Source organism: Platalea leucorodia, assembly GCF_965183815.1.
Source record: "Platalea leucorodia genome assembly, chromosome: 9".
Classification (NCBI taxonomy): domain Eukaryota; kingdom Metazoa; phylum Chordata; class Aves; order Pelecaniformes; family Threskiornithidae; genus Platalea; species Platalea leucorodia.
This window is the reverse complement of record NC_138831.1, coordinates 30,799,354-30,819,225: the sequence shown is the minus strand read 5'-3', so window position 1 is coordinate 30,819,225 and position 19,872 is coordinate 30,799,354. Positions and strand designations below refer to the sequence as shown.

At 40.3% G+C, this 19,872-nt stretch overlaps 1 protein-coding gene across 6 annotated transcripts in view; it reads left to right on the top strand.

Moving 5' to 3' along the window:
- The first annotated feature begins 330 nt into the window (after positions 1-330).
- The window catches only part of HMG20A (high mobility group 20A), a 50,804-nt gene continuing 31,262 nt past the window's right edge, over positions 331-19,872 (top strand). Inside the window, exons 1-2 of one of the 6 annotated variants that reach the window (XM_082322029.1) lie at positions 331-394; positions 2,974-3,092. The gene's annotated coding sequence lies outside the window, so the exon portion shown is untranslated. The other 5 variants (XM_082322027.1, XM_082322026.1, XM_082322028.1 and 2 more) reach the window with 5 other exon arrangements.

Below are 19,872 nucleotides of genomic sequence, written 5' to 3'. Positions count from 1 at the left end.
ACCGACTCCCGGGACGGGGCTGCGACCGCCGCGCCCGCGCGCAACAACTAACTCCGGGCGCCGCCGGCCGCGGCCCGGCCCCGCCCCCCCCGCGCACCGCCCCCCGCGCGCGCACCGGGGGGGGGGGACACCCACCCCCCCCAACCCGCCCGGCCGCGCAGCGAGGCCGCCCATTGGCTGGGAAGTGGCGAGGGGGCGTGGCGCCGCCACGGGTGGCGCGAGGCCCGCTGGCGGCCAGGGAAGCAGCCGCGAGGTGGGCGGGGCCGGTACGGGAAGACTACAACTCCCAGCGTGCCTCGCGCTTGGCGCGTCGCCCGGTCCTTTAAAATCGTTCTGTGTATATGCGCGCGCAGAGAAGCAGTGTGCTTCCGCTTGTAGGGAGAAAGTAGTCCCGGTGTGTTGTTTGAACTCCCGCTCTGTGCCGGGCCGCTGGGCGAGGGGGGGCGGCGGGCGCCCGCGGCCTGGCTGGGGGTTTCTCCCGAGGGGTTCCTCCGGGGAGGCGAGAGGGCCGCGCCGAGGCTGGAGGCGGGGGCGGAGAGATCCGAGCGGGCTGGGGGAGCGGTAAGGCGGCCGTGTGCGTGGAGGAGGTGGCAGCGGCTGCGCGGGCTGAGGGGAGCGACCTCCGCCGGGCGACCCTCGGCCCTGCGGGAGAGCCGCCCGCCGGCAGGTCAGTAGGGAGGCCCGCGGCCGCAGGACCTTCTCCTCTCCCTCTCTCCTTGCCCGCGGCGCGGGAAGGGGGTCGGCGGCGCCCCGCTCCCGCCGCGGTGGGCGGCGGTGAGGCAGTGAGCGGTTCCCCTCGCGGCGCTGCCGGCGGCCCGGGGCCGGCCTTCTGCGGCGGCCAGGCCTGGCAGGTTTCGCTGCCGGCCGCCCGCCCTCCCCGCGCCCCGAGCTTGCCGGTGGGCTGCCTGTTTGCTGTGGCCCGCCGGTGAAGGGGGCTGGGGGGATCCGCCAGAGCTCGCGTTGGGTGAGGGGGAAGAGCGGGGTGAGGGTCTAGGCATTTGGCTTTCTGTGTTCTTCCTTATAACCCATATCTCTTTCCTCGGCTCCCGCAAAGCGATAAGAGGTAATAATATTTGGTGGCCCCTTCATTCTATTTATTTATTGTTTCGTTATGTCCACTTATTGTTCCCTTGTCAAGCAGGTCATTTATCATAGTATGGTTTTCTGATACTTCTTTCCAATAATAGGTTTTTCGCACTCAATTGCCTGTTCATGAGGAACTTAAGTTTCTTATCATTGAGGTAGCAAAAAAAGCCCCAACCTTAGGACTGAAAACCCTGGAGCCATGTGCCTTGTGAGGCACCATTCATTCAAGTCCCCTGGAATACCAGCACTAGAGTGAAACTGGCCTGGTCCTCGCTTCACCGGAGCAAAGTGAAACCAATTAGTACTGTTGTGGTGTTGGACCTTTGAAGAGAGCTAGGAGTAGATGTGGAGCTGGCTGTTGGAGCTATTCTAAGGAAAGAACCCCAAAATCATCTTGTGAGTGAGAAAGATTTGTGTATCTTGGTGTTAACTTAGTAGCGTCTAGGAAAATGAGGGAAGGTAGGACAAATATAAATCCTCTTTTTTTACTCAGTAGGAGAAAGGAAAATCCTGTTCACAGAGAAAGGGAGCTTCTGTTTTCTAGAGAAGTGGCCTCCAGTTTTCTTTGGCTGTGCATATCTATCAGTAAAAGAACCTTCTTTGCATGCACCCCCAATATATGTATGTTTATTGATTTAGCCATTACATACAGGTACTGCTGTACTGATATATGCATTATAAAACATATTCAAAAGTAGAAATTAAGAAAGGATAAAATAAAGATGAAATAAACACTATTTTAAAATATTATTTATTAATGTTACAAAAAATGTTTTCTTCCCACACCTCAGTGGATTGTCTTGCATGTGTGACTCACTGTTCTAGAGCAAAGAGGTTTCAAAATTTAGTTAGGACTATTCTCTTCTAAGAAAATAGAAACTGGGTGTCATGTCAGTGCTAGTGCCACTGCAGGGGAAACTTTTTCACTGGTTTACAGTTAATGCCTTTTTCAGCAGGTAAAGTCTTGTTAGATCTTTGAAAATCTCATTCTGTCTTGTGGAAAGTAAGTGTATAGGTGGACTAAGCTTGGGTAAGGCCACATAGTGACAGAACTGGGCATGAGAATTTGGGGGAACTGTGCTCTAGCAAGTTTATATATGTTATTCTGAAGTGATCATTCCTAATTTCGTAAGAATATGAACATAACCAGCTGTTGAAAACAAGGAATTTATTTTCATGACCTGTTTTGGGGGTTTTTTTTGTTTGTTTTTTAATCTAGGCCATATGTGTAGGGACACAAGCTACCTGGTATTTGAAGATATTAGTGAAATGCTGTTTCATGTTTTTTTTGTTTTCTCGCACACCTATGTTATATTCTTGTTAGAAGGGATGAAATACTCTCCATTTCTAGAACTATACCAGTCGCTGGCAAATACTGTAACTTTAGAGTCCAGGAAATTTGAGGGAAAGTGATTAAATTTTTTTTCTGTCCTTAGAAATCTGGCATGTCTCGAAATAGAAGTTGAGATTACTATGTCTAAGGAGAACTAGGCTTAGAAATGGTGGCTAAAGCAGAGTATTCAGATTAGTCTTAAATTTCTTAAGTTAGCTTTTGTATAGGATATTAGCAGTTTTCAAAATAGAAAAACTGAAGATTGCGTGATCTAGTGCCATCGTCTTGATTGTAAATTGAATATTTTTTTTTCCTTTGGTTGCTCATGGTGAGAGACACATAGAGGGTAACATGACAGGTACACTCTTTATGGCTCTGAAAAAGAAGAAAATCATGTTTCTTACAAGGATGTTTCTTTAGTACCTGAGAATAGAGTTCAGTTCTTCTATGTGTACCTGGCTATTAGGAGGTGACTATAACAAATTGTAGTGCTATGCAATGGAGCAACCAAGAGGAGAGAGATTCTTACTGTCTTCTGTCTTCTGTTCTTGCAGGACATTTTCCCTCAACAAGCCCAGGCTTTCTGTGTCTGATGGCCAGGGACTGCACAGAGAACTGAGAGGACATGCTCATTTCCCCAGTGCTGCTAGACTTCTGAATGAAAGCAGTGACTGTGAGCTGTGTTTTTGCTTTGTACCTGCATCACAAAGTTATTCTTATTATCGGAGCACAGGAATTGAGGAAATTGTAAACTAATGTGTTCAAGTTAACTTTGTAAGCTTTCTTTGTTAGTACATCTGTTCACAATGTAATTAAATAAAGGGTCACTTAGTATCAAGATGTGCCCAATTAGCAAGGTGTACCTTTTCACCTGCCAAAGCAAGTTCAGCCTTCCATAGTAAGTGCTTCTCTTTGATTAAATAGGATTTCTTTTAGGGCCAGTTCTTGCCTGAGATTTTTCTCAAACTTACCAGTAACTGGGACAAAGGTGGCAGGCAAATTTAGAGTGTTTTTCACTCAAACAAGCTGATATAGGTTTCTGAATTCTTGCTCTGTACCTCCTGCTCTCCCCAGGCTGTGGTTGAAAACTCAAGTACACCCACTCACTGTTACTGAAGTGCGCACAGAGCTGTGCTGATTTTTTTGAGTATTGTGGCATGTGCTGTGAGAAACTGTTAGATATTAGAGGACAGGTGAAGGGGCTGCACTTATAATAATGGGGATACTTTTCTGATAATGATCTGTGAGAGAGAAGGGTAACTCAAGGGAACATATATGTACTTTTTCGAGGGCAGTAGGTAAATGAAGAAAGGTTGTCTTTTCTCTTTTTGCTAGTTGTTCATGTACCCTAATAAAATGCCCTTTCTATCTATAATTTCATTGACTTCGGACAGCTCCCAAAGCTAGGTTGCTTTCTGCATTCCTTTAAGCTTTTTTATATTTTACTTCCATGGTTTCCGTTAGAAAGAGAGGGGGAATATTTCTTGCGTTCATGGGAACTGTTAAGCTTCAGCTCTTTTTAAGAGATGAAGCGTGGTGAATAAAAACACTTCAACGCTAAGTGTTCACTAGGTATGAATTTACTAAGAACAGTTTGTTTTCAGAAACCGCTATTATTTTCCCCAGTGGATTTGTTCGTGAAAGCAGCTAAGGCTAGTTGGTGTCTGTTTGAGATATACAGTGCAAGTGGTAACTAAAGTTTTTATTAGTAATGTAGGTCAGCCTCCATTGGCAAGATCTGCAATGTTGGCCATGTTGTATTATTGTCTGACTACAGAACTGGCTTGTTCCTTTACCAGTGACGTAGTTGCTTCAGTGGTGTTGGTGGTGCAGCCGTTAGCTCAGATGGCAGCTGTTATGTTTTGCTACCTGTAGTCTGATACTGGTCTTTGAGTTTTGAGGGCAAAACAACTAGATCTGAGTTTGTACATGCACTGCCAGTGTTACTCCCAGTGGGACAGATCAGGTGGTGAGCAATTAAAAACAGACTAGCCTTGTAATAATCTCTTCTATAATGGGATTGTTGGGATGTATCTGTTAAAGCTTTTTGTATGCAAGTTAATCCCACAGAGGGTTAATTCTTATTAAAGGAATAACTTGCAGTGTTCTTACCTATCTATTGGGGACAAACCTTAGACTGACGTTTTATTTCTGAAGGGCTACTTAATAACAGTTTGATAAGGAAAGCTTTTGGTGAATTGCAGCTAGAGCTAGTTTTGAATGACTGTGTTTATCTGGGAGAAATCTTCATTGTGTTACAGGGGAGCAAAACCAATTACCGTGGAATAACTTGAATACTTCTAAGTTCTGAATTTATTAGGAAATCTTCCTTGTTCCTTGACCTTACTCTCACAAATGCTGATGCACTTCGAAGAAAACTTGTCTTCAAGAAATGATGTTAAGAACATTACTGACTAGATTTTTTTTTTAATAGTAAATATATTAAGTGGAAGCTGTGCTAAGTTGTCTTCAAACAGGCTTATTAATGATTTTGATCCTAGAAACAAATGATCCTGCTCTCCTTTGCAGAAGACTAGGGCAATAGCTGACTTTGGCTGACTAATTTTGGTTTTTTGGACCATACGTCTTACATGGCATACAATGAATAACAAAATAAGCCTTATACTTCACTGTTTCTGAAATTCTTGTGACTTGGATTGTTTGTACTGTTTCTTCAGGTAAAAGGAAATCTAAGACTTTGGAATGTGTCTTTGGGCATTATGGCTGGGATAAGTAACGAGGCGAGTAGCTGACACCCTTAGCCTGTAGTTCAAAAATTTGCGGTACCATGAAAATGGGAAGAGTTGTTTTAGTCAAAAGACTGAGTGGCATAAAGTGTTTTTACTGATGATAACAGTGTGTGAAGTACATAAACAAGAGAATGAGGGTAGTGAAAGTGTCAGCTATTAATTGAATTCAAGAGACTTAAGATTGACGGAATTTATTTCTGAATGCTTTTTCAAGGTTTTTTCTTCAGCTAACCAGTGCAGAACACAAAGGATTTCTTGACAATTTAGTGAATTACCAGGGGAAAGTCTGCTTTTGTTTTACTGTTCTGTTCAAATATGAAAAGATAAATTCATAGCTTTAATTATACTGTGGTGTCTGAGGAATTGTTTGCAGCCAAAAGAAACTCTCAACAAAGTGTTCTTAATTGCCCTTCAAAATATTTGTCATCTATAGCACTTGCTAGGACTTTAAGTGGTGGTGTGTATGATTTGTGCTCTCTGCTAGGGGGTGTAATTCTGAATGAGCTTGAACCAGTGAATCTTCGCTGCTGTTATCCTCTAGTACTCATGCATGTTTTTAGCAAAATGTTTCAAAGAGTTTATGAAATTAAAACTTTTTTATCTAGCTGGTAAATTAGTTCAAGGACTTGGGCAAGTTGAAAACCAAACAGTTTGCTTGAACACCAGTGTATGTGTGTGGGAGGCGAGCGTGGCTGGTTGTGAAGAAGACAGAGTAGTAAGATGGGGAAGTGGTAAGGCCCATGGTTTAACTGTGACATAAAACTGTATTATGTATGAAATTGAGGGGGTACTCAACCTTAGCTGCTCTGGATCCATAGCGATATAATAAACAGTTGCCGAAAGGCCAGTTTTGTTCTGTTTCTTTATCCTGATGCTTATCTGATTATGCAGCAGTTCAGGGGATGTTACTGTCTGGAAGGGGCATTGCTTTGCTTCCACTTTAGCCCCCTGAACCAGTTCTCTGCATTGTTGTGCATCACTTCTGGCTCAAGAGAAACAGACATGCGGTTGGTGGGAAGAATAGGACAATCCCTGTAGGTGCCACTAGCTGTCACGTTAAGTTAAACTGCACTGGGTAACTAGGTACTCAGATGCTGCAACTGTTACCTGGTTTGTCCCCTGGATGTGGTAGCTGTCCCAGCAAGTGCAGGGAGTGAGAGAGATTTGGGGATTTTTTTTGAAAACAAGCTTAGTGGATGACTAAGGAATATTTTTTTATTATTATGGTGGGACCTAAATATGTGCATAAGCCTGCCAGTATGGTTGCTTGCTTTAGTTGGATGGGTTCTCAGACAGTCTTAACCAAATGGTGGTTAAAGCGGGTCCAACTTAGCTGTGTCTCTTCTGTAGTTCCTTTTATTTCAGTAAGTGGTATGACATGAATTAGTGTTTTTTTGTGAATTTTGTGTTTGTTACTTAAGAAATAAACAATTTGTTTATCTCTGAATTCCCTTGGCTGCTGTTTCAAAGCCTTGGACATAAGATGGTGTGTGGTGGTCTAACTTTGGAGTTTGCTGAAGACAAGTAATTGACAGAACATCAGTAATGCAAATGAACTTAGTTTTGGAAGAATGGACTGTCTTTGTCATTTGTGTAAGAACAGGCTAAGTAATAATCTCACGCTTATGACTCTGGAGCCATAATTATTTGTTGATCAAAGGTTGAATTTCTGATGTAATGGAACTTAGTGACCCATGCTAGTGTTCAAAATATGCTGTGCCTGACAATATATGGAAAGAGAAAGTGGCAGTCTCTATAGTTGGAAAAGCAGTGGAGAGCTGTGGCAAAACAAGTCCTGGTAATAGTATGAGACTATACAACAGAGAAAACAGATCAACACTAAGCAAAGTACTGAAAACAGTAAACTGTGAATCTTCTTTCACACTTTTAAATCTGGAGTTTGCTAACATCACATTTCTGCCAAGACGACTGGGGGGCGGAGGGGAATGTTCCCAGTACAGGAGAAATTGCACACAAAGGTAAGAGAGGAAAGCTTGGTGTACATTTTAGTTTTAAGCTTGCTTGTTTGGTTTTTTTTTTTTTAACTGGCATTCTAAACCTTTTCCCTTAGTACAGTGCTCCTCTCATGTCCCCTTCTTCACAGCTTACTTTACGAATAAGCATAATCTTCCTTGTTTGCCTTTTCACTTATCCAGCGCATTGACAAAGACATGTTTTGATACCTAAAGGATGAAAAATTTAAGACTTATAGTAGAAAGATATTCCATTTAAAGCTACCATATCTTCAAATACACAAGCATCTCGTTGGAGTGTCTCATTAATCACAAATTCTATAGGATTTCTAGAGCAGATGAGCAAATCTTCAGAGTCTTCAAAAGTCCTGAACTACATAGGCATATTAGAATGCTCTTATTTCTCCTTCAGGATATATTTCTTAATGAGTAGGTTTTACATTAGTTTTTGCTGCTTGGATCTGAATGTTTGTGATTGTCTCAACAAAGGAGGGCTCTAAAGCAGGAGCTGGAGGTTTGTGATTCAAAACAGAGTACCAAAGCAGTGATAAACTGGGAGAAATTTGGAAAACTTAGTGGAGGCAGTGCAGCATTAGAAGATATGATGTGCTCATTGTTTCTGTTGGAGTTTAAACTTTGCCAATGCAAAATCGAATAATAACCACAGGAAAAAGATGTTCTTCATGTGTGCCTGCTTAGCAGTGTATTTATATTAAAAAAACATGGCGTAGCAGTTTTTAGTCCTGACATTTAGTCAGTTACTATCATAGGTAACCATACTAATGTCGTCTTTTGCAGCAGATTTCTGGCTCGGGGTACATTTACTGCAGTGTGCTTTAGCTGGTATTGCACATGACTCATGCTACTGATAAAATGAAATCGAGATAACCAATATTTGACTAAATCCTCACTGTTTCAATATGTGGGAAGCATGACAGAAAAGACTTCAACTACTCTTCTGCTGAGTTTAATTAAGATAAGAAAGTGTATTTGCTGCAATTCATATACGATATGAAGAGCCAGTGTAATAAGTATCCCTTGTTAGAACAAATGAATCAGAATTTGTGGAATTCAAGTTCTGTTCCCAGACTCATGGGAAAGAATCTCAGCTTTCATCAGGAGCATAAATGTTTGGCTTTAGATTGGCAAGAAAAAAAACCTGAGAATGTCAAGTCAGCTTATGAGATAATCCTAATTTTTTCTGGTAATCATATTTCCTCCCACTTATGACTATTTTGGGGCCCTCAGTTACTGGAATAGTTTCAAATGTTCTTCATTTCTGACACCACTAGAATTTTAGAGAGAGCGCTGAGTCTCTGGCCTGTAGGGTTATAGAAATGTAAGTCGCTAACTCTTGGCTGTGCTACTTGCATCCCTTTTTCTTCTGCCAGCTGCAATGCTTGTTGGATCCCTTGCTGAGCCATTTCACCCTTTAATGTGGCATAAACTGATTTGATAAATGAACTAAAAGCTATTCTGTTTCTTTAGCATGCTGAAACACGACTTGTCCAGTGAACAGAGGTGCCAGGCCGAAGATGATGCAACAGGAGTAGTTAGTAGTTAGATTGGTTTAGGCTGCCATAGAACTGTAGCCTTAGGCAGTGGAGAGCTATTGTCTGCACCTTCTAGCACTTGGCTTATCTTCATGCAGGCAGATGACCTTTCTGAATGCTTCTCTTGATGTCCTGTGAAAACTCTACAGGGACTGCTAGCAGAATGAGACCAACAAGTTATCTTTGGTGATTAGGGGTGGCTCTTGTAGCTTAATATGACAGTTTACCACATGTGGAAGTGGGAGGTTCCAAACACATTGTTTGTTTGTTTTTGTAAGATCTGGTATTTATTTCAGCCCTCTGAGTCCTTTTGACTGTGTACCTCAGCTGGTGGAAGATACCCAGTTTCCACTCTTCCCTACCATTCTCCCGAAGGGAAGAATTAGGGAGTTAGAGCAGCTCTGTGAAAAGTAAGCTGTGGAGATTGCCATAACCAGGTGAGAAAGGAGAAGGGAGTAAGACCTTCCCCTCTCTGCAGCAGCAAGCTACTACTCTGTAACCTATCCATAAATCTAGGTTGTCTTGAAATATGGAAAGCTTGAGCAAGAGGCCTGGAAATTGTGTTCATCTAATGCTCAACCTGTGCCACCAGTACTTTGCTGTTTTTCCATTCTGCTTCTTCAGTTGACAATACTGTAAAAATCATTGTGTGACATTATTAGGATTCTGCAAACTGTTCACTAACACCAAACACTTAATTGAAACGTGCAAGCACAAATCGTGGTTTTTTTTAAGCTCTGAGTATAGGAAAAAGAAAGGCAGAAAAAAGCTTCTGAATCATATTAGTTTGTGATTCCTGGCTTTTTATATGTCATTTTAAAGTCTCAAATAGTGCCTGATTCATCCTGCTTTCTGAAATTTGATGTCTTTGAACAAAATGGCATCAATTTAAAACTTCTTGTTACTTAGAGAGAAGTAATGCGACAACTGTTTTTTTCAGTAGCTGTGGTTTACTAACCTGGTTTAGCCTTTTGTTTTTAAAGACTACTCAAGCAAACCAGACTTTAGATTTGGTCACATTTAAATGAGTATACCTCAGGACAGGTATAGGCAGGGGAAGGCTTCCTTGGAAGCAGTGACCTGAAGAGGTGTTGGAGGTGACTGGATAATCCAGCTGAACGTTGGCATTTAGTGAAGCTCTGAGCAACTAAGCCTTAGGTATAAGAACAGATAAGTCTAACAAGCAAGGTAGTAATACATGTTGTCTTCTGCAGCTGGCAGTGCTACAGCTACTTTTGGAATTCAGAAAGGGTTGCTAGCGCACTGGAAAAAGGTCAGAGTCTGAAAATGAGTTAAAGGAATATTTTCAGTCCTAAAAATGAATGCCGGTGCTGCGTTTAACTTCTTGAAAGGATGCATTTATCAAATAACTTGAACAGGATTTATTGATATAGGTTCTTAGCTTATAGGGTGTAGCCTGCGAAAGCATAGCAAAAGCGCCCCTGTACTTGGCACTGGTGAGGCCGCACCTCGAGTACTGTGTTCGGTTTTGCGCCCCTCACTACAAGAAGGACATCGAGGTGCTGGAGCGTGTCCAGAGAAGGGCAACGAAGTTGGTGAAGGGCCTAGAGCACAAGTCTTATGAGGAGCGGCTGAGGGAGCTGGGGTTGTTTAGTCTGGAGAAGAGGAGGCTGAGGGGAGACCTTATTGCTCTGTACAACTACCTGAAAGGAGGCTGTAGCGAGGTGAGGGTTGGTCTCTTCTCCCTAGTAACAAGCGACAGGACGAGAGGAAACGGTCTCAAGCTGCGCCAGGGGAGGTTTAGGTTGGATATTAGGAAAAACTTCTTCATGGAGAGGGTGGTCAAGCATTGGAACAGGCTGCCCAGGGAGGTGGTTGAGTCCCCATCCCTGGAGGTATTTAAAGAATGGATAGATACGGTGCTCGAGGACATGGTATAGATGGACTTGGCAGTGATAGGTTAACGGTTGGACTTAATGATCTTAAGCGTCTTTTCCAACCAAAACGATTCTATGATTCTATGAAAACCTAAGTGACTGCTACAACAGAAAGTTGTACAGATTTACTGTGTGCACGTAACTACCGTGTGGGACATCTGATGCAGTGATGCTTCTCTTACTGTCAGTCTTTAAAGCAAGTCTGGGTAACTGTTATATAGGTTTGAATTCCTCTTTGTGTGTTTTTTTGGTGTTTTTTTTTGTGTTTTTTTTTTTTTTTTTTTACCAGAGGCTAGGTGGCCTGTGCTAAATGGGTCAGTCTGGGTGATCACAATCATCCCCTCTAGCCTGTGTATGTAGGTATACTGCAGCTTTACAGACAGGAAATAAGCTTTTTTAGTTCTAGCCCAGGAAGCTTTCCTGAAAGTACAAAAACCTTGCAAATATTTTTATTACCCTAACCAAAGTGGTCTTTGTCCTGGCATAAGATTTGATTGTTCTTCTATTTACATTTGGGTATAAAAAGCTATAGAATTAATAACTGCAAGTTAAATTTAGACTGTGTGACTTTGTGAATTGTTTTGAATGAGTAGTGATAGGAAAATCATCCTAATATCGAAGATATATTCCTTACTTGAGAAACCTTTTCTGCTAATATTGTCTTAACCTTATAAAAACTTAAAATTCATTACAAGTATAAAAAAATGTGAACTGCGTTATAGATGGCTTACTTGCATTTTCTCTATAGGAAAATGCTTTAAATGTTCGGGGTTTTTTTTTAGGTAAGTTACTTGCATAATTTTATTAGTAATTGTAAAAACATACATTCTGTCTCAATGCCATTTCAACAAAGTATTTCTCAAGGGAATTACAGAAAAGACATTTATCGGAAGGGTTTGCAAAGCATGCAGAAAATAACATTACAAGAAACTTTCCAACATGTTCCTAAAGTTTATGTTCTTGCGTTGCTGTTATGTGGAAGAGTATTGTAAATATTGATATGCAAATTAGCACACACAAAGGGTTTAAATTTTTATGGTAAGGAAGAGCAGGAAGACAGGAGATTTCAAATGCATAGTAAAGGCTAGAAACTTTAAAAAAAAAAATCTCACTTCAGCTTTTATCTCAGTGTCTTTGTGTTATAGACTTCTGGGAATTATGTTTAGAAAAATGTTTTTTCTTTATTGATGCACAATTCGTTATTTTCAAATCTGAGATCAGTAATGTTTGTCAGATAAGTGTCTATAATGACTTTTTATGGAGACATTTAAATAATGCTATGTAAATGTAGGAACTTACTGGTTTATAGCTCTATTGCATGGTTGTTTTTTTTCCTTCCAGCTTGTGTGAATGTGGATCAATAAGAGACTCTGGGCAAGTGATGAGGCAGGATTGTGATAATGTAGCCTTGCAGTAATATATTAACTGAAAGTTATCATGAAAAAGGTATGCTGGTCTGTCATAGGCAGATAAATTTTACTCAAATGAGTTGTCACTTTACAATAGGAAATATATCTGTCATACCTCCATTTTTTGAGACTTGTAAGTGTCTCTGGTTCTGAACTTGCTTGGTAGCATCTCACTACTGTGGATGTATGTGTATACCATTGTAATTAAAAGTATGGAAATTTGAGCAATCGGAGATTTTTGCAGATCAGAGAAACAAGTTCCCTGGCATTTGCTGTGACTTTCTACTGCTAAATAACTTAGTGCTTAAAAGATAAATGAAATGCAAAGTAATCACCCCAAAGAAGCTAGACAGTACATCAGCAAAAGCTGACAAGGAATTAGAATGGCAATTTATTTGAAGGAATAGAGAAGAAATGACAAATCAGTGAAATAGTTGACAAATCAGTTGCTTTTTGGATGTTGAACGTATAGGAGGGGTTGCAAGTGTATTGTGTTAAATACTGCAGTGACAAACCATGATTTGTAACTGCCTTTGAGAAATTCAAAGAGTATGGAAGGCTAGTTGAAACCCATAAGGAGATGGTGCCATGTGGGAAGAAGGTGGTGGAATTGAAAGAAATTGTATCGATGCCAGGATGCAGAGAGGTTGATAAGATCTAATTTTTAAAGCTATAGTGAGAAATTAAGGCGTCAGGTGCCACTTCTCATGGTAAAAATGAATTTGTCTCCGTAAATGATGTTGTCTCTACAATCACTAGCTGAAGCTAATGTGCCTCTAGCCTTCATTTTAGAATTAAATGACCACTTTGAGGTTACAGTATGGTAAAGCAGCTGATTCTTGAAGGAATCAAAAGACCTGAATATCCCCTGGGTTCTTTCTTCCAGTGAGTTCTCTGGCAATTTTTTTACTTGTGTCTGCCTCTGATTTTTGTGATTTTTCTCTCATGCAGATAGATCTACCTTCAAACATAATAGTTCCCAGCCTCACTCGTGGCAGCAGTCACTCTTAGTCTGAACAGCCGTACTTGTAGTAAGGAGGAAATATTTGGTTATTCAGGTAGGGCTTGCATATCGCTGTGAAGATGGTTGCATGCTACTAGGGACATGAGTGTTAGTTTGTGAACCTTAATCTAGCTTTGGCACAGAATGTCTCTTCAATTTTCGATATAGTGGAGACTCCTTTTCTTTTCAGATTTAAACCCCTATTGTCTTGCAAATTATAGTATATCCTCTGTGAGGCTAGAAATGAGAACTTATCTTCCGCTTATATGCAATGAAGAGCTTGGTGTTACAGTAGCTTCTTGGTCCCTCAGTTGTCTGTCCCTATAATCTTGTGAAAGCACATGCAGTTCATTATGCTGTGTCCTCCACTTGAAGGACAGAATATATTGAACAAGTGGACTAATTAGTGGAGTGGCAAGCACAGCAGCCTCGAGCTAAGCTTTTCATTTGAAGAAAAGAAAAAACCTGCTTAAAACTGCTACTGAATTAAACCATACTTGAAATCACTGAAAGCTGGGTTCTGTATAGTGAGTCTAACACATAATTCCTCTCTCAAATGACAACTTGCCATTGTTTTTTACAATTGTTGAAATTATTTGAATTGGGGTAAATACTGCTTGTTCTATTCAGAGTTGAGAGTAAATCTGAGCTTAATACAAAGGGTGAGGGAATCTTTGTATAGGGGCAGTATAATATTGTAAGTCCAGCTCTAGCTTCAGTAATTGGAGAGAAGATCCTGGATTCCTTGCTAAGGTTGCTCTCGATGGATTTTTCTAGTTAATAGATTAATAAAATGAAAACTTTCCATCTCTGTTTTGGTGGAGGAGAGAAGAATTGTCTCTTTACTCTTCTGTCCCTCAAGCTTTGTCAGGACTGGGAGGGGTGTTCTCTGATACTCCTCTATTCCTATGGCCATTTTAAGGAATTTTTTCAACTGCTTTTATGTCCTGTCTTCTATTCATCACTGTCTGTGTCCTGAGAATAAACAGTGCTTATTTATTCAGCTGTTGGTAGCCTTCCTAACAAAAAAAAAAAAAAAAGTAGTGAGGGCATTTGCTAGTTTACTTCTGTGTTGACCAGAAGCTTTGAGCCAGACAGTCTACCGTGGTAGTATCTGCCATAAAGATGACCTTCATTTTGGTTTTGAGTAGGTGAAGACCTCTAGCAGTCCCTTCTAGTCTAAAGCATTCTTTGAGTCGTTAAATGTGAATGATACAAGAGATGTATTTCTTGATTTATGGAAGTGGGATTAATTCAGTATGGCAGAAAATATGGACTTCTCTCACATTGTTTCCTTTTTCTTCCTCCACAAATGAGCAGGAACAGCCAACAAAGAAAAAGTGGTGACGTGCCTTGCTCATTAATGCTTTGCTGGGTGGATCTTAGTTAGCAAAACTAGTTGGAATCTGCAGATTTTTTTTGTATGGTTAGAAGATATTTACGTATAGAATGTGTGATTATCAGGTGATGTTAGGAAATGTTACTGAGAAAGGCATTTTAAATAGAAATACAAACAGGTTCCTGGTGAGTAAGACATGGATACTTGAGTAGAGGAACATTTCAGTGTGAAGTGGGTGAATGTTTCTGCTTCTTGTTTATTGAGCTCTTAGCTGTAAATGAAACACACTTCAATTCTCCAAAACCCACAGTTTTTACAAGCTGAAATTTCGAACAGTCTTTCATAATCAGCTTGATTACTTGGTATAGTTTCAAATAATAGGCTTCTCCTTTTATTTGTCTGTTACATGCTAAACTCCAGATACCTATACTGCAAATATTATGCTGTGGATGGGAGATACTAAGTACTGTCTGGTGCAGTAGTCCTCTGTGTCTCTCAGGACTCTATTTACACATTGCAACCTGCTCTTGGAGGTTTACTGGTTGCTGTTACCTATCAGGAAGCAACAGGAGAGGTGACTAGCCTGTTCTGAGAACTGTGTACTCATTGCTGAAGAACCTGTGTGTGCTACTTATGACAGGCAGGTAAGGGTTCCTTAAAGGTTTACTTAAGGGTTACTTAAGGGTTTCTTCTGGAATGGATGTTTTATCATGAAAAGCAAAGCTTAGTTGAGATGTGAACTGAACCTGCTGGATTCTTTTTAGTGAGCTTATCCCGTAGCTTTGGAATGCCATGGGCATATTTTGTCTACAGTTAAACATAGATGACCCTTTCTAGAGGTCAGGAAACAGTTCCAGGGTGGGAATTAGCTGTTTTGGGAGACCGTTAAAGACCAGGAAAGCCAAGCTTCCATTACTGTAATAAATGTTTTATCTCAGGAAGTCTGTAAGCTCAAATATGATTGTTAAAGTTTTCATAAAAGCTGAATACTTTCTGCTTTCAAAAATGTAATGTGTAAAAAGGAACGTTGTGCTTTTTTGACTCTGGGAGATGTGGGGAGGAGCAAAATGCAGATGAGTGCTTTTTCAGACGAGTCTTTTTTAAATGAAAAGGGAGTGCTAGTGACTGAAAAGGCAGTTGTCTAACTGGAAAGCCCCTAAGCTAACTTTTAGGATTAAATGTGATAATGGATCCTCAGGTAATCCATGTACTCACTTCTAACAGGCTGCAAAAGGTAACCAAGAAAAGTAAGTTTCCTGAATTTGCAGCACTGTGCCTGCGCTTCTGTTGTAAAATGTTTAGGCTCCACAAATGAAAAAAGACAGAGTGTTGCCTAAACTCTTGTTTTCCACCAGTTTGCTTTGTCTGTTTCTGATCAAGGCAATGAACTTTGGATTATGAGGTTATACTGAGGTGAAATCTATGTTGTAGCCCTTCTGAAAATACAAATATCTTTCCATTTTCCCACTATTTAATGCTGTGTAAACCAGAGTGTTACTGACCTTTTGTTAAGGATCACACAGACTTTACTTCTTATTTCTTTTCTTTGCAGTAAGAATTGCATAATAGGTATTCAAGTCAGATTCTCACAGCTACTCCTAGATGTCTGAAACCAAGCAATGACTAAGAGTTAGTTGAGATGTCCAAGATAAAACGGTTAAGTGTGGTAGCATTTTAAAGACTGTTTCTGAAGTTTAGTTGTATTCTTAGCTCTGAAGGGTCCTATAAGACCTTCTTTAAACCAGCTATGCTCTTTACCCATATTTAGGGGTGTTGGGATAATATTTATGCTTTAGCTCAGAGGAACCATATTTACTTAACAAATATATATAGAAATGAAATCATTGAAAGGAAATGTAAAAGCAGTATAAATCTTTGCTGTTTGCTAAATATGGTAAATACTCAAACCTGAATGCCAAATCTTTCAGAACACTTATAACTAAACATGAATTAGGAATCCTGTTAAATATAAGTGCTTGAGACTTTGTGTGTTACATGCAAGACGTCCATCCTTGTGTCTGTTCATTCTTCAGCCTGTTTGAAAAGATTTACATTCTCTTTTAGGACTAAATTTATTGTGTACGTACATCAACTCTATTTTGCAGAGCTTGTGCATGTTTCCCATCTGCAGTTCCTTGTTTCCAGCATCTGAGGAGCAGCTGTGGAAGGGGGAAGTTGGAAGAGCAGATTATAGGTCTTAGCCACACTTTTCCCAGGTTCTTGTTTGCTATTTGGTTCCAAGCTCTAGGCAGTGATGCTCTGCTATTAGTCCCTGTTTTCCCCTGGCTTCTTTTGACTTTTTGCCTATGATATGACAGGATAGACACAAAGAAGAGATTGCAACATCACTAAGACAGTAGGAAGAAGTTAGCCACTGTCCTCACAGCAATTTGTTCAGGCTACTGGAAGTGGCTTGGGAATCATAGAATCATTTAGGTTGGAAGAGACCTTTAAGATCATCAAGTCCAACTGTTAACCTAGCACTGCCAAGTCCACCATTAAACCACATCCCCAAGCACCATATCTACACGTCTTTTGAATACCTCCAGGGATGGGGACTCAACCACTTCCCTGGGCAGCCTGTTCCAGTGCTTGACAACCCTTTCCGTGAATGAATTTTTCCTGCTATCCAATCTAAACTTCCCCTGGTGCAACTTGAGGCCATTTCCTATTGCTTGTTACTTGGATGAAATACTGCAGATGTTTACCTGTTGCTTTGAGCACTCAGCCTAGGATATTTAGGCATGCTGCTGTCATGGCTTCTTTCTTTTCAATCCTACTTCAGCTGCAAAATTAAGTATTTTCATTATGTATGCCACAGGTGTTCCAGAGATGTGCTCTCTACCTGCCTCTTCCCATACCTCACACACATCTCTGGATGTCTGTTTTATTGCTTAAAACTGGAGAGCAGTCAGACTACGCCAGTAGGCTTATGCCATTGTTGTTTTCCCTTGTTTTCCATTCATGATGCTAAATAGCATAATTTCCTGTTGCCTTTGGAGGATGAAGATGAGTATAGGTAAAGCTTTATTCTAACTTGCCTACATTCTGCTGTTGATATAAGTTAATTCTTTTATGGAGCCATGGAAGTATCTGGAGTTTTGTATGATTTTAAAATTTCTGTGTTCTTTCCCTTTTGGTGATGAGAGGGGAATTCTGGTATGTGCCTAGTAAGAGCATATAGTTACAGTCTTTTCCGAATTTTCCTAGAATTTTTTATTCATGTTTTGAGTGTAGTGTTTTGCTATAGCATTTTTCTTTACACATTTCATCTGTGGCCTCAGACAACTTCAAAAGCTTGTTAGCATTGGTCAAAGGAGCTGTCTGCTGCTCCAGGAGAGAGGATGCTTTGGCAGGATCGTGCTGTCATTTCTATTTCTGTTTCTTTTCTTTTCATGAATCCAGACAAGGTTTTGTAAGCAGTGTCCACTGATATCTTGATACTTGCTTGAACCTGGTGTCTGTTCTTTTGTGCTTGTTTTCCTTATTCATTTTTCATCAGTCTGTTTCTGAGGTCTATATAATTTTTATCCTGTGATGCCAATGATATGATGTGTGTGAAACAATCCCAAATTTAAGACTGTCAGAAGAGCCTTGGCTGAAAAGGGATTTTGGTGCACTTCATGCAATATACATACAGACTTTCATTTCTGATACATATTTATCTATTACCAGAGAGTTTTAAAAACAGATTAGAAACAAACAGTCCAGTATAATCTCACTATTTCTATTAGAAAGAATTTGCTAGTGTCAGTTCTGTTGATCTCTTAAAGGAAAAGAAACAGCAGATCAGAGTGAACATTTAGATACCTGTTATTTTGCACAACTAAGGCTATCGAAAAATTGTGATTTCTTCTAAATGACAGGGTTTTGCTTGCTCAAACTAATTTGTTTTATGTTGTAACAGTGCAAGGCAACAGCAAGAAAATGAGAGCAAAAATGTATGGTATGTCATATTTTTTCTAAAGATGGGTCTTTTCTGAAAACAGGCAGAAATAGTTGCCTGTTTTGTGTGAGAATCACTGACTCTTCCCACACTTCATTTCCTCTAACCTTTGTCCCTGTACCCATATCAACACATTTAAAATATCCAGTTCCATGCTGTCTTTGTGGCTCTTGAGGTCAAAGTAGATGCTTTTGTTTTGGGTCATGAAGCCTGTGGTGAGTCATTCTTTTAAGTATATACTCAATCTCTTTTTCAGTATATTCTCACATCCAAAGTATTCAACCCCATATTCTGTAAAATGGTCAGTAATTACTTGTTTTGGTGGGTATGCGCATGAGAAATTCCAATCTGTATTCCTCTGTGGCAGCAGCCAGAGTTTCCTCTCCCAGAATTTAAGTGAGCTAGGAGTATATGCTGTACTTCCTTGACAACTTTTTTGATGAGTAAGGCTTAGAGAGAGATCAGAAGTGCTAATACACCTTCAAAACAACTTTTCAATCTCAGCAGGTGTATCTACTCTTTCAGTTATTTTATTTTCAAATATGTAAGTTTTCATTTCACTGGCCAGTCACAACCCAGATTCTTTGACATTCAGAGTTATCTCTAGTTCAGAATACTTGTTTGGTATTTTAAATCAAAGTAGTCCTCAAGCATTAATTAATACTGTTTCTTGTTCCACTTGTGTGATGCTGGTAAATGTTAGAGCTGGGCAAACACCATGAAAAACTTCAGTCTGTTCATTTACATTTTTTAATAAACTGCTTCGCTCATGGCACTTTTATGTCTGCATTCCACAAACAGTGAAATGATTGGGTCTTACTGACATAAACGATCAGAGGAACTGAACTTTAATTTTGAAGGAAAGTAACCATTTACTTACTGATGGGGAAGCTAACAGGATCTGGTAAAGTCTTGGGTGTTTTATAGTCACTGTGGTTTCAGAGAAGTGTCTGTGCTCCAGCTGTGGTTTGTGTCCGTTACATAGTTGGTGGTTGTGGCCTTTTATGGGATATCCCTTTTGCCTTGTTAATGTAAAAGTAGCTTTTGGAAAACTTTGTCCTGTGAAATATGAGGTCCTCAGATCCTACAGAAATTTCCAAATGACAGAGCAGGTGAAGAGGTAGACTAAATTGCCTATAGTAACTGGGAATTCAGAGGAGAGAGACAAATTACAAAAGCCAGTGCTATCCCTGGTAGCCAAATACTGGACTTAGCTTAGGTAGAGTGATTAAAATAAAAAATTATCAAGATTTATTTTGGTACTTATTTTTTGTGATGTGAATGGTTTATATTTTCTCATGTGAGATCTGTAACACAAGGATTAAGTTAATTTTGCAGAGTTGTACATGTTAGTGCTATTATTTTAAAGGCATCTGATACTATCATTAAGAAAGTTAACTCAGAATAAAATGGACTATCCTAATCTGTAGATGCTTAATACCTGCAATGAAGGGCTGGATAACAAAGCCTTCCCTCTGGGTACCTGTACCACAGTTACTGATTTTACCTATCTAGGCGTGGATAGCACAACTAATTGTACAGTCATCTCATTGTGGGGTTTTGTTTTCCCTTGAGTGATCTG